The sequence below is a fragment of the Patiria miniata genome, unplaced genomic scaffold (genome assembly GCF_015706575.1).
Source record: "Patiria miniata isolate m_02_andy unplaced genomic scaffold, ASM1570657v1 HiC_scaffold_22, whole genome shotgun sequence".
Taxonomy (NCBI): domain Eukaryota; kingdom Metazoa; phylum Echinodermata; class Asteroidea; order Valvatida; family Asterinidae; genus Patiria; species Patiria miniata.
Genome location: NW_024037061.1, coordinates 9,826,946 through 9,841,298, shown reverse-complemented (window position 1 = coordinate 9,841,298; position 14,353 = coordinate 9,826,946). Strand labels below are relative to the sequence as shown.

The 14,353-nt window shown below is 42.4% G+C and overlaps 1 pseudogene; it reads right to left on the bottom strand.

The window, feature by feature from the left end:
- Positions 1-10,008: 10,008 nt before the first annotated feature.
- Positions 10,009-10,837, bottom strand: LOC119730025 (annotated as a pseudogene).
- Positions 10,838-14,353: the final 3,516 nt, after the last annotated feature.

The following is a 14,353-nucleotide window of genomic DNA, read 5'->3' as shown; positions in this document are numbered from 1 at the left end:
TTTAATGAAATGTTTCTTGCGTACACAACATGTCAAATATTATGTAATGACGCTGACCACTTTCTTTTTGCGATGTTAAGGTCACGTGACCTTCACTTCCTTCGCTGTTATAATGACTTTTATTGTTTTCTTGTCATTGCGTCATGAATATTCAATAAGGTAATTCTTTCGTACATAACTTCAAAAATGCGATGACACATTATCTCAGTGTTTTGCACTCTTGATAATATTGTACTGAATATGTGCATCTGCAATGTCAAGTTCATGTAAACGTCAATTTTGGTATTACCAAAAAATACAACTTTAATTCTTATCTTTTTAATTTTACAGGTTAATGCATGGTGGAAAAGCGACATTCTTTTTTTTCTTTTTTTGGGAGGAATAATTCATTACACCATTGTTTACTGTCCATAATAGACAATCAAAAGCATTTTCGGAACAGCTCTGTGGTTGTTCAGACACAATAGAATTATTTTAGTGGATTTTTAAATTAACGGAGCCTCAAAGTCCTGGAGTTTATGCAACATATGCGTATCTAAAAATAAACGTTTTTATGGCTTTGTTGTCTGTGCATGGGCATAATAAAAACGTTCTCTGAGCTAACGAAGGTTCGTGACTTCATTAATTTTCTGGATAACATATGAGAGGAAAACTTCCAGGCAGACGACGTCATCATTTAAAAACTTCGCCACTACTCCAGATGTAAATGTCAAGCGACTACACGAACAATTATTTTCTGGATTTTCTGGATTAAAATATGAGAGGAAAAACTTCTAATCTGAAGACGTCATCAGTTAGAAGCTTTGTGGTGTTTTTTTGTGTATATTGCGAAGGGGCGTAATCATGCAGCATACGTTACGTGTTAGAGTCTGTCAAATGAGATGGGGCATAGGGCCCTCAACCCCATGGTTCTTCTTAAATCGTACCAGCGTTATTTTGTTACAGAAGATTCAGGGAATAATTGATGTTAATTTGTTGCAAAATAAAATCCAAGAAGATTACCGCCGTAAATCTGAATTTATTTAGGGAGGAAGTAAAGTGAGATTTGTTACAAGCATCAGCAGGGCAATTCCTCATTTTCCCCCCGAATTTTTTGTGGTGCGAAAAAGTTGGACGACGAAAGGCTCTGCCAGCTGATGTACAATTACAAAGTCATCTTCCGACTGGCAGAGACCATTTTCTGTTGATTTATGAGTTGACTGGTAAAGATACCAGTGTGGGCATTATAATTGAACTGTCTAGAGCGTATTTGTTACGTTCTTTTTCTTCTGTTAAAATGTGCGTCTTTCTCTTCTTTAAAAATACGTATTTTTCTCTTCTTTAAAAATACGCATTTAGGAAGTCAACATCTTATATATGTCAAATTAGGTTTTGCCCTTCACCGACGTTTTTTTAACACTGTATACTCAGTGTGTTACCTCCCGAGTGAAAGTTGGAAAAAATCACTCGGGTGGGACTCGAACCCACGACCTCCTGCTTTCTAGTGCAGATGTCTTACCACTCGACCACCGAGCTAACGGGATCGGTTGGCCGGTTCGAATCTGATGTACATAGCAGCGGGTACCGCATAAACTATTATAAGATGGAATTTTGCGTCGGGGTGATATAAATCAAATTAGGTTTTGCCCTTCACCGACGTTTTTTTATATATTAAAAAACGACAGCCCTATGTTCCGACAACCCGCATAAAAGATTGTGTTGTTTTACTTCCGGTTAGGGTTAGGTTTTGGGGTTGTTGTCGGCACATAGGAGTGTCGGAACATAGGGGTGTCGGAACAAAGGGGTGTGGGAACATAGGTGTGTAACCGCATATAGTGTATAGGGATACTGGCGGGGTACTTCTCCGCCCCTATATAATATGTTCCTGACACAGGGCGACAGCCTTTTTGCAACACGGAGGGAACCCTAATTTTGGAAATGAGAGAGTGAATTGTCTACAACTCTTTGCTGAAAAAATGAAATGCTTTAATGAATTGTTCTTCCTGCTTTGACTGAATGAAATGAATTTGCATTGATCAATTGTTCTCAAAAGCCAACCAGTCAAGTAAAAAAATCCAGTGTTTCATCGCTAGTTTAGTCTATTTGAACATATTGCTGCTTCGGCAAAATACATAGGCCTATAGGCTATATAGAAGACATGATCTCATTTTTTAAGCTCATTTCTGCATGGTGCTGCACATACTCTCTAAATTCCAAAGAGTGAAAATTCACTCCATTGGAGTGAAGATTCACTCCCACAGTCGGAAACTAGGGACTAGACGTTTTAGAGTGAAATTTCTTCAATCGTAAAGATCGAGTTTTCACTCGAGCTTCGACTGAAGTGGTTCATTTTCAGATTATTTCAATCGAAAATGAGAGTGATTTTCACTCTAAAACGTCTAGTCCCTTATTTCACTCTTTGGAATTTAGAGAGTATATCAACAATAGAATCAGTATCGATAGACTTCAATGTGGAGTTCGACGGAGCCTCCAACGTCCTTGGAGTTTATGGAACATATGATGCTTATCTAAAAATAAATGTTTTATGGCTTTTTGACTTTGCGTGGGTATAATAAAATTCTGCTCTGAGCAAACGAAAGAATGGTTCGTGGCTAAACACTGTGCGAAATATTAATTTTCTGACTTAAGATATGAGAGGAAAACTGGTGAGGTACGATTGCATTCGGTTATGGCGAAAAGAAATCAGGAAATGAACTAGAATATTAGTGCTGAATGGTTTGTGTGATTTAGTATTTAAAATCAAATAAGCTTACAAGGTGATGCCATAGACATTTCTTTTTGGGAAAATAGAACGCCCCCTGGATAACAGTTGCACTGTGCCTAGTGTCAAAGCAGTCTATATTCGCTTTAAACGCCTCATCCACAGATTCTACATAGATGTATTGTCTAGAAATAGCTTATTAAGCCTAATTAAGCAAGCTTAATTTCTAGAAATATCTGACTAATTAAACAAACTCCAATTTAAATGTCGCTGTGTAAGCATGTTTATCATTTGACCAAAGACAGTAAAATTCAAGGAAAGCATACACAAAATAGCTAACCATAAAGTACAATGAACACAAATGAAAGAAGAACGAAGACAATGGTTGTTTGGGGATCAGCCCAAGTATACGCCAAAGCCAGCTATTATGGTAAACATTATCAAAATAATTAACTTTAAAAACATCATCCCTCTCGTGATTATTAATAACAGAATGCTGAGGCAGTCTGTAGCCACACATTTTAACCTTTAGAGGTTATTAAATAGCTATAGGGCTGCAATATGATGACTGGTTTCACCCACCGATGTCTACAGACAGGACCCAGAATGATATATTGTGTACAGATTATATTGTGTCTTATGTTCAGGCCTTGTATTGAAGTATATAAGCTTACTTAGCATGCTTACGTCGCTTAAGAAAAGACGATTAAAATAGTCATTATTATTTAAAAGATTGTAGAAAAGAAAAGTTGACGTTTTTGCGAATCGATGCCAATACCGCAACGGGGTTTTTCTGGTAAGCAAAGTTTAAGTGTGCCATCATTTTGAGCAGTTTATGGTAAAATAAGTTAACACACTTGGCCTTTTTTTCTATGAAGATTTGAAAGTACCCCTGTTCTGTTTCTTCAGATTGTGTTCGTTTGTCTCCTCTCCTCACGTCCCAGGACACAAGACATGGATTCGCCACTTCATAAATCGATTCGATATATAGGCCAAGAACAATTCCAATGATGCATTTCGGAAGGTGTTTTCTTAAGTACTCGAAGGAATCCAAAATAATTGCACACTGTTAAACTTCTACACGCAAATTATTTTATTGGAGAGCTCGGGAAGGGCGCGCCATGCAGGTATTGACTTTTAGGCCCCACTGGTTCTGAAATGTCAAGATGCGATGCGAGGTCGCAGCCTATCCTGCACCATCTCGGGACTTGGTTGCCTCCCTCCACTCTTCCCTCTCCAGCATTAGGGTCCTCGGCTCCCCTGTGTCACTGAGACCAACGTCCCGCCGCAGCGTGTCGATAGTATGGTGTTCTATAGACGCCAAATCTGCGTCGCGTCGTGCTTTCACGTCGTGCCGTCGCGTCGTACCGTCGCGTCGTGCCGTCGTCCGTTGCGTCGTGCCGTCGCCCGTCGCGTCGTGGCGTCGCGTCGTGCCGTCGCCCGTCGCGTCGTGCCGTCGCCTCTTAAATTACCGTTTCTAAGCACGTACATTGCATGAGGAAGCGACGCATCTTCACACGTCGTGTCGTGCCGTCGTCCGTCGCGTCGTGCCGTCGTCCGTCGCGTCGTGCCGTCGCCTGTTACCTCGGCGCTTCTTAGTAGACTGCTTGAAGAGGCGACGCACACATTGCCCGTCGCGTCGTGCCGTCGTCCGTCGCGTCGTGCCGTCGCCCGTCGCGTCGTGCCGTCGCCCGTCGCGTCGTACCGTCGCGTCGTGCCGTCGCCCGTCGCGTCGTGCCGTCGCACGTCGCGTGACTGTAGTTTCTTGGCAATAGGTGGTGCCTTCATTTTTCATGTACCTGTACAGTATTTATGACATGCGTGCCGTGCGGTGAAAGTGTTGCAAATTGCAATGTCGTACAGTTTGTACACGGTTTGTGGGGAGGCCTATTATTAGTGGTTGCGGAGGTCCGACTCAATCAATTTCAAAATACATAGATTTTTTTCTGCTTCCAATTGTCAAACAACAAAGCACATATACACGCGATTCCGTGAACTCTAAAAAGCGTACAAAATCCGAAAAGAATATCCCGCTGGTCTTTGTTTTACCCTACCACCCAAAAATTAAACACCCAGCTCTTAAGAAGGCCCTTCTGAAACACTGGAATCTGATCAGCGATAATGATTTTCTAAGTGCACTCTTTGCGACCCAACCCATCCTGGCATACAAACGACAAAAAACGTAAAAGATGGCCTGGTCCGATCAAGAATGAACCCATCTCCACCATCAAACCAAGAAAAAAAACATGGATGAGGAGAACGTACAAATCCTATTGGAACTTCTTGAAGAACAGAACTAACATAATGGTCATTTAGGCATGGAATTCGAAATAAAAAATAAAAAATAAGGAATCCACTTAATCTGATCAATACAAGAAATGCTCACGCGTAAAATATTCTTAACCATCATTAGCAATAAAGTAAATACGTATAAAAGAATTAAACAAAGGGTGACTGATGAAGTGCGTAAAAAGGGCACAGAAAATATGCACTGTTTCCCCCGACACACACAAAAGAAAAAACAGGTGGGACGGCATATTATCACCGGTATAAATCAAATCATTAAGTGAACTAGAAACAAAAACCACATGTACACATTAATAATAATAATAATAACTGTATTTATATAGCGCTTTTTGCCAGAGGATACAAAGCGCTGGGGGAGAATGCTACCAAAGCGTAAATGAAGTATATGAACATTATGAGACCCATTATGTAGCACTTTCGCTAGGTGCTGCGGCGCATAATTGCTGCCACAAACCAGTCCCTGTGTCGCCTAAACACCGGATGAGTTTTTTTAAACTCCCGCTCTCTGGTTATCACCAATCTAAGGGCCCGCTGGCGAGGTATGTGTTGATAAGTTGTAACCCACCCATCACCGCAACCCAGCAGTGGAACTGATGTTACTCCCTATATGCGTATTGAATTTCCAAAAAAGAAAAAAAACCTAAACAAGGGCAGTTTAGTCATATACTTACACAGGTATCCATACCAGTGCCTCTAAGTCTTAAATAAACGGAAATCTTCCCTAGCTGGTTGCAAATACAATGTTTTCAAAAAGATTCATCAGCTCGCAGAGCCCCTCGTACTCCTATTTTATCATACATCCCATAAAAAGAAAAGAATGAGGAACGGCCCTGCTGTTCTGATAGCAAATCCCATCCTCCTCCCTTGTTTTAAACCCTTATTCACGGCGGCAACTTTCTTGGAATGACTTTGGAACTTTCCAACAAGTTATTAGTATCAACAGATTGTTCCCTGAATTTTGCCTGCACAAAACCGGTTCTTCCTTGCTATTTTCCTAGCCAGACAAGCACTTCTTTTTAAGAAAACACAAGTCTGATAAAAACTTTAATGCATGGTGGCGGCCAAACTCCATTCCATTTAACTTAAAATGTAGTGGCGAAATGTATGATTACACCCCTTCCTATTAAACACAATGTACATGAAGAATGAAGGCGCCACCTATTGCCAAGAAAGATACAGTCACGCGACGGGCGACGGCACGACGCGACGGGCGACGGCACGACGCGACGGGCGACGGCACGACGCGACGGGCGACGGCACGACGCGACGGGCGACGGCACGACGCGACGGGCGACGGCACGACGCGACGGGCGACGGCACGACGCGACGGGCGACGGCACGACGCGACGGGCGACGGCACGACGCGACGGGCGACGGCACGACGCGACGGGCGACGGCACGACGCGACGGCACGATGCGACGGGCGACGGCACGACGCGACGGGCGACGGCACGACGCGACGGGCAATGTGTGCGTCGCCTCTTCAAGCAGTCTACTTAGAGGCGCCGAGGTAACAGGCGACGGCACGACGCGACGGGCGACGGTACGACGCGACGGACGACGGCACGACGCGACGCACGACGGCACGACGCGACGTGTGAAGGTGCGTCGCTTCCTCTTGCAGTGTACGTGCTTAGAAACGGTAATTTAAGAGGCGACGGCACGACGCGACGGGCGACGGCACGACACGACGCCACGACGCGACGGGCGACGGCACGACGCGACGGACAACGGCACGACGCGACGGTACAACGCGACGGCACGACGTGAAAGTACGACGCGATGCAGATTTGGGGTCTATAGAACACCATACGATAGTGAGTCGTTTCCGCCCCCTCCTGTCAGATCCATGAGTCGGCTCCCACGGGATGGTGTCATGAGCTGCTAGCCCCGGGTGGCTGACGCATTGGCCCGCCAGACCCATCCTCCTCTCCCTGATCTTGTCCGAAATACCTTGAAGGCCTTCAAAAAAAAACCCAAATGATTGACCAAAGTTCTTGGGGAAAATCCCAAGGAGTGGCCACGCTGTAAAAAAGGCAACCCAGATATTCAGTCAGTCAGTCTGTCAGTCAGCGAGAGATAGGTAAGTCTAATTTCAAGTGACAGTAAATGAGTCCGTCATGCGTCAGTGAGTCAGTCAAGATAAGTACAAATTATTCACATTTCGCAATGGTTGGAAAATAAACGTAAGCATGTATTGTCAAAAGTGTCACCATGTAACCCGTATGCTGCCCTCTATAGATTAGATATAGGGAGAGGAACTAAAGGCTGCAAGTAAATAGGCCTGAAATTGCCTACGTCTGCCAATCGCGATTTGCATGCCCTCGACGTCTTTGCTATTTTGTGGGCCATGAACTTGAGGGTTTGTAAAAAAAAAAAAGAAGAAGGGTGGAAGCCTTGAAGAGGACTGCGAGCTCGTATTTCTGTGAAATGCGGAAGAAATAGGCTCTACAATTGCTCTATTTTGTTGCAGAATAGAGCAATTTTAGAGCCTGGGCATCCTTTATAATGGCGGTGGGCTTCACCAAAGCCACATTATCCCTACAGCTGCTAAAAACTAGTACTACTAGAATCACATTCTTGCAAACAGAAAACTTGGAATAAATCGAGGAAACTGAATCATGGATTGGTTCTTGTCACTCGGTTTATTCAACGTCATAGGTCATTGGAACCTTTTCGTTTGGTGCCGCAATATACAAGCAAAATAGCAAACAGCAAACTGAGTGATAAGAATCAATAATGGTTTGGTTCTTATCACTCAATTTTTTCATCATTATTATGTTATTATTTACATTATGCAATGTAAAGGCAAAATGGCAATTAAAGACGTTTAGATACAACCAAATTTATCTAGTTTTCTGCTCCCTGTAGCTTTATTTTCCATATAAGCAGTTATCATTCAGGGTAAATTGAATTTGACTTATTTCCTTTTCGGAACCTAGGTATCCAAAGGTAGACAGGGCACACGTAACATTATGTGATATGTTCAGTCATAACAAAAATGGGATATCAACTTGTTTACTGATTATTATTGTTTTACAATCGTTTCTTATTTCATTTATATTTACATAATTTAAGCGCAACGACAAAACCACAATGTACAAAAGCTGAAATCGCAAATCTCCGTATTAACAGCGATGACTTTGCGGATTAGTGGAAAAGCTTTTCACTTGTATTATTTTGAGAGAAAGAAAAAACCCGCCACCAAAGTTTTGAATTGATATTACTTGTTGAACTATATTTCATTGATGCAATTTTTTATTTGTACAATATTTGTTTCTCCATCAAGACTTAAAACATTTTGAATTTTGGCCTTTATCCTTTTGTAAGCACGAGACACTTTTAAATAATGCGTTGTTTTGGCTGTAATTTATAGATAGATCATATGGCTTGAGATTATAGAAAATTTCACATTTAACAAAAGGTATTGAATATGATAATGCGCTGGAAAAATTCAATTCACTTATTATTTTGGCTGTTAAGGGCGTCCAAAAAAAACCACAGAAAAATAGTTGTTTTCGCGGCACAATCAGATCTGCTCTGCAGGTTAACTTGTTCTGATAGAGGTGGAACCCAGTCTACCATGTTATAAATGAATTTTTGTGAGGACGCAAATAATTCTTAATTAGACAAGAAATTATTTCCAGATTAAACGTTAGCCCGTCGTTTCATTCGATGTCTGTGCTTTCATTCAATTTCTTCAATTACTTAGAATGATTTCAAACAGGGGTATGGATGGGGACGGTTTGACATAAAATGACGTTTTGGGGCGCTGTTATTTACAAATGTATATCAGTGAAGTAGCATCCGCGAGGGGTAAGGGGGTATTTATCCACCTCCTCAATATTTTCTCACGAGTGCCGTTTTTTTCACGAGTGCTTACATTTTGTAACGCATATCGGCAATATTGTGCCACCATGAACAGCGCCACCTACTGTCCGATAGTGCCCAAAATAGTCTGGTTCCCTGTCCCCATTGTCCTTTACACTCCAGATATGGGGACAGGTAGCTAGCGGTATGAGTGCTTACATTTTGTAACGCATATCGGCAATATTGTGCCACCATGAACAGCGCCACCTACTGTCCGATAGTGCCCAAAATAGTCTGGTTCCCTGTCCCCATTGTCCTTTACACTCCAGATATGGGGACAGGTAGCTAGCGGTAAATCTTGCATACATCAGGAGGCATCCCTCCTAATATATGCAAATGATATGCATGACGTGTACAGGTCTGAATTCCGCCTTCTGAATTGAACGTCACAACGATAACGTTTGCTGGAACGAGCCTATTGCAAAAAAAACCAATAGCTGCGCCACGAATGTAAAGTTTCGAAAGTGGTGAGCTTCGATTTTTGCTGAATTCGAAAATGTCTCTTGCATATATTTATAAAGAGAGAAGAATTACTGTTCAGTAATGAAAACCTATGCAGTTGATATGCTTGAAGGTTACCTTCATGGAGACACTGATGATTTTGCCTACTTTTTGCACGGTGGTAAGACAAGAATAGGTGTTTTTATAATCATGCGTTGAATCACCGTCCATGCATTAGAACTATACAGCGATTTGAAAATAAGCAATCATGATGCGCGCGCAGAGGTGGCCCAATCAATGGTTTTAAATGGGAGCTAGCTACCGGTCCCCATATATTTAGAAGGCGGCAAACAGTCTTTGCCAAAGATAGGAAGATGTTGTATATGCATCATATATGTGTTATATAAAGCCTCGTATAGCCGCATTTCAGGTATACCTGCCAAATTATTATATTCTATCTAATCATTATTTTTCTAAAAATGCACAGTTTCACATTAATCGTCTTTTCCATATTCGTTTTCATCCTACTATTTAAGGCCGGGCAGACATTTAACATCCACACTCCGGTCGGTTCCGTAATGTTGGAAAAAGTCACACCCCTCTCCGGCAGGCGTATCATACGTGGCTAAAAATATTCAATTTTGAATTGACAATAACCAGCTTAATGACACGTTCGCAAAAATACATATTCATTGTCGCATCGCACGGAGTTTCATCTGGCAGGTTTTCAGAGAATAATTGCCTTTCCAGTGGTGCCAAAACACGTTATTTCCACTGCGGCCCCCATTTTGGTAATATCGACCATTCAAGTGGGACTGCGCACACCTAACAAACCACCAGGCTCCGTGGCGGGATTGTGCACAATTTGCTACCCCTGCATCATTGTCACGATCGTTTGTTGAAAAGGGACGTCCGCTGTGATACGCAAGAGAGTCACCTGCAGTGCTGCTGGCATCGTATTGGCCAATATTCAGATTGTACTCACCCGGGGATATTTGGAAATCTGCGTACTTGCCGTGCCCATGCCGTGTTGCCCTCCCTGTCCTCTAAATCAACGCGTAGCTCCCATGTCCCACGTGAATCATCAGTCGTCAGAGTCACCAAGTTGTCATTTCCCAACCAGAACTCACCGGACAGATCGCCAAAGCCAGACTGGTACTCGGTCCAGTTGCGGTAGAAGTCCACGCTGCCATCTTGTCGCCTCTGAAACACGATCCATCCTCCGCCGTCAGTTTCCATGTCACAGTAGACACGAAGACCGCCATCACTGAATCCCTCTGGGTAGATTGTGTAGATGCAGCTTGAACGATACCCGGCATCTAACAGCATCTTGCAACTTCTGTAGCGATTCAAGGAGCTATCAGTCAGTGAGTAGCGAGATGTGTCCTCATCTGCATCAAAGTACACACTCCCTAAAGTTGCATTGAAGTCTTCGGGATGCTCTCGTCTTGTGGCAAGGCTTAACTCGCACATTTTATTGCAGTCATTAAAGTTAAACGACTTGCAACGTTCATCCATGCTGCATTCCCGTGCACAGATGACGCGAGAACGCAGAGTTTTGTTTGCATATGCTAACCCTTGTAGTGCGCGATTTTCTGCAGCGTAAAATGTATGTTCGCCTGTATAAGGTGAAGTTTCCAACCCGGAGACAATCAAGATAAATCCCTGGATCACCAAGGATACTATGTAAAATGACTCCAAAACAAAATGTTGTTTCGCCATTTTCTCCATCTGAAACCATAGATAACTTGAATGATACCGATGACCGGTGGTGAGGGAATGTGGTACTGCTTCGATTGGAAAGGGTAGATGCTAAGGATGACAGTGCGTTCGATTACTTCCCCCAGCTTACTATAGGCTCCTCGCGTAATGACAAACATGCGCAGTGGATCTAAATAAACGAACATTTTCGGGTAAAGTTTCGTGCAAGAGCTGGAAACATGAGCGTCACCAGGATATTTCTGGAGGGGGCAAAACATATTTTCAAAAAAATCCTGTTTTTCTCAACATCTTCTCGATTTATCTGTCCCCCCCCCCCCCCATTACAGTTACACCAATATGACTTCTCGCTTCTTTTTTTTCTTTCTTTCTTTTTTTCTCACTCCCCCCCCCATTTTTTTTGCTTTTCCGGGGGGGGGGGGAATGTTGCAACCTGACGCCACTTTTGTCTTCATATAATCTCAATGAAGGTCATTCCTTGCAAAAATTATGATAAGACATGAATCTGGGACTGAGATATATTTCCAATTTTGTTAGGAAAAAATGTCTTGACTCTCCATTGACTTTGTACACAATCGCGGAAGTGGCGTCAGGTTGCAACATTTTTCCAAGGCTGCATCCGAATCAGTTAACTGTCTAGAGCATGTCAACGCCCAGTGAAAATACGCAGGGACGCTCTGACAATAATTCGTAGCCATAGCTCCGTGCACAGAGCTCCGTGCATCGAACGCGCTGTGTGTAATTTACTGATTGGTCGGCAGGTGTGATGTGGCATGCCTTGCTATTGGTCATTTTTCCCGGCAGTGATAAACCGTAGCCTTGATTGGCTAACGTTGTGATGCAGTAGTAAGTGTAATATTCTCGCGTTGTAAGATATGGTTAAACGTTATTTGGCATTGAATTCTGTTTGGTTTAGTTGTAGGTTACAATATCGAGATCAGTTCTGTAATAAAAAAAGATGCAGTCTTTGATATCAACTTCACGCTCTTTGGTTCTATTCTCATAATTAAACGAAATTATCCCTTATGGACATGTGCGTCGCCAGGATTTTTGCGGGGGTTGAGGGCAAAGAACATTTCCCCCCCCCCCCCCCCAAATCCTTGTACTTTTTCTAGCATATTAGCAATTGATCATTTTTTCGAGGGAAGGCGGCGGGGACATTTGCCAATCCCACCCCCACTGACACACCTGTTTTTTCCCTTTCTTTTTCTCTTTTTTTAATTTTTACTTTTTTGCTTTTTGCTCCCCCCTCGCGACGCCCATGATTTTTCTTGATTACACCGATCTGCCAGCTAATCAAGACGTATTCAATTTTAAGCAGCACTTTTCATCAAACAATCGTACCGATGATACAAGTTGGCCTCCTACGATCGATATTTTGTTCAGGCGATTTTAATGAAGTTATGTTAGGTTGAAAGTTTGTTGTTTGGGGGGGGGGGGGGGGGATGGTCACTATGACTACAATATTTTGCCGAAGGCAAGCTGAATTATTCATTCAATGCCATGATATACAGCTCGGCCTACTCACACTGTATACTTTATTGCGTTACCGGTAATAAAATACCCACATGCCTAAACTGCTGCAGAATGCCAAGGCCAACGAGGGAAGTCGGATCGGTTAATTATTATTAAACACATTGAAAGGTAGCTACGCTTATGTTAAGATGCATCCAGATCCAAACTCTGTACACATTTCTGAAATGTTTGTTATGTCGAAACAAAGTGAACAATCTTAATACTTTAGAATGATCACCGTTTATGATTTCATAAAGTAAGGCCTCATTTATTCCTTTGTTTTGCAGACAATGCATCCGGGCTAGCATGGTTCAGTAAGCGTTACAATTACGTCAGCAAGTCTTTTATCAAATATAATCCACTTTTTACCATAACATTTGCCTTAAACGGGGATTGCGTCCTGAAATCCCGAAAATGTTATGTTTTGGATTGCTTACTTATGCTATTTCAAACATCTGGTTGAAAGGAATCCAACCAAATGTCTTATACCGTTCCCAAAGAAAGACGAAAAAACTCTTATTTTTTACATCAGACGCAACGGAGTGTGATACGTGTTTCCTGCCGTTTTCACTGTCTAGTATTACACTAGTGCTCACAAACAGCGGTGACCAAACACCAATGCACAAAATGTGATTTCTTACACGTCCGCAAAAGGCGAACCCTTAAGGCTGGAATCACAACTAGCACAAACAGCCCGACTTTTGGGGGGCGCAAAAGTGAACCCCGAAAGTCGTTCTCGAGAATACTACAGAAGCTCCCAGTTTTTAAAGGATAGTTGTGTGGATGTTAATATCCTACTTTTAAACGTTCTTTCCGATGATCATCGTTTTGTTCAAAATGCGTTTTGTAGACCAATTGGGCGTATTCCAGGACGCAGTGTCCCTTTAAGTTGATACGGCGCTGGATCTTGTTTAGTTTGAGCACCACCATGCATCACGATAACAAATTAAAAATCCAAAGTTTGATTAAATTATCATCGTATCCATTTCAAAATAGCGAAAGCTTGAATTCAAATAACTATTTTTTGCAGAGCGGGTCACATATGGAGAAAGCGACACGTTGACGTCTTATTTGGTTCAGTTGCTTGTTATCATTTCCAATGTAATAATAAAATCACCAACTGTCGCTTTCAACTACTGCGAACGATTTCACGGTAACTGATTTCTACTCTAAAAATTTAATGAAAAAGCAATTGGAACGCCCATTTGGTAATTAATACGTCTTCAAATTTAGCAGCAGTCTTAACAATAAACACTCCTCCACACCATAACAAGAAATACTCTGACGATATTGATTTAGTTCCAGCAATAGTGGTAGGCATATTGTTGTTCCTCTGGTTATTATGCCTACTCCATAGAGTGAAGGCCACAAGCTAATTACTTTAACTCCTTAAGCACGGGTTATAATGGGGACATTCCTCCACTCATAGAGCAAGTGGCCCGCATGACTGCACAGCCTTTGTGTTTTAGCAGGACTGCGCAAAAACAGCAGCTGTGGAACTACCCACTAGCCGTGCGCCACGGCATGCCACAGTTGGCAACTGCATTCCAATGAGCATGGGCGTAGCGAGAAGGCAAAGCAAAAAAAAAAAAAGAAAAAAAAAAGAAGAAAAAAAAAAAGAAATAAAAAGAAAAAGAGGGGCGAAGACAAAGTGGTGTTAATTTAATGTGGGGGGGGGGGGCAACATGTCCCTGTCCCCCTCTAAAACTGATAAATCGAGAATATGTTGAGAAATGCAAGCATTTTTGGCAAAAAAAAATGTTTGCCCCCCTCTAGAAAAAATCCTGGCGACGCCCATGC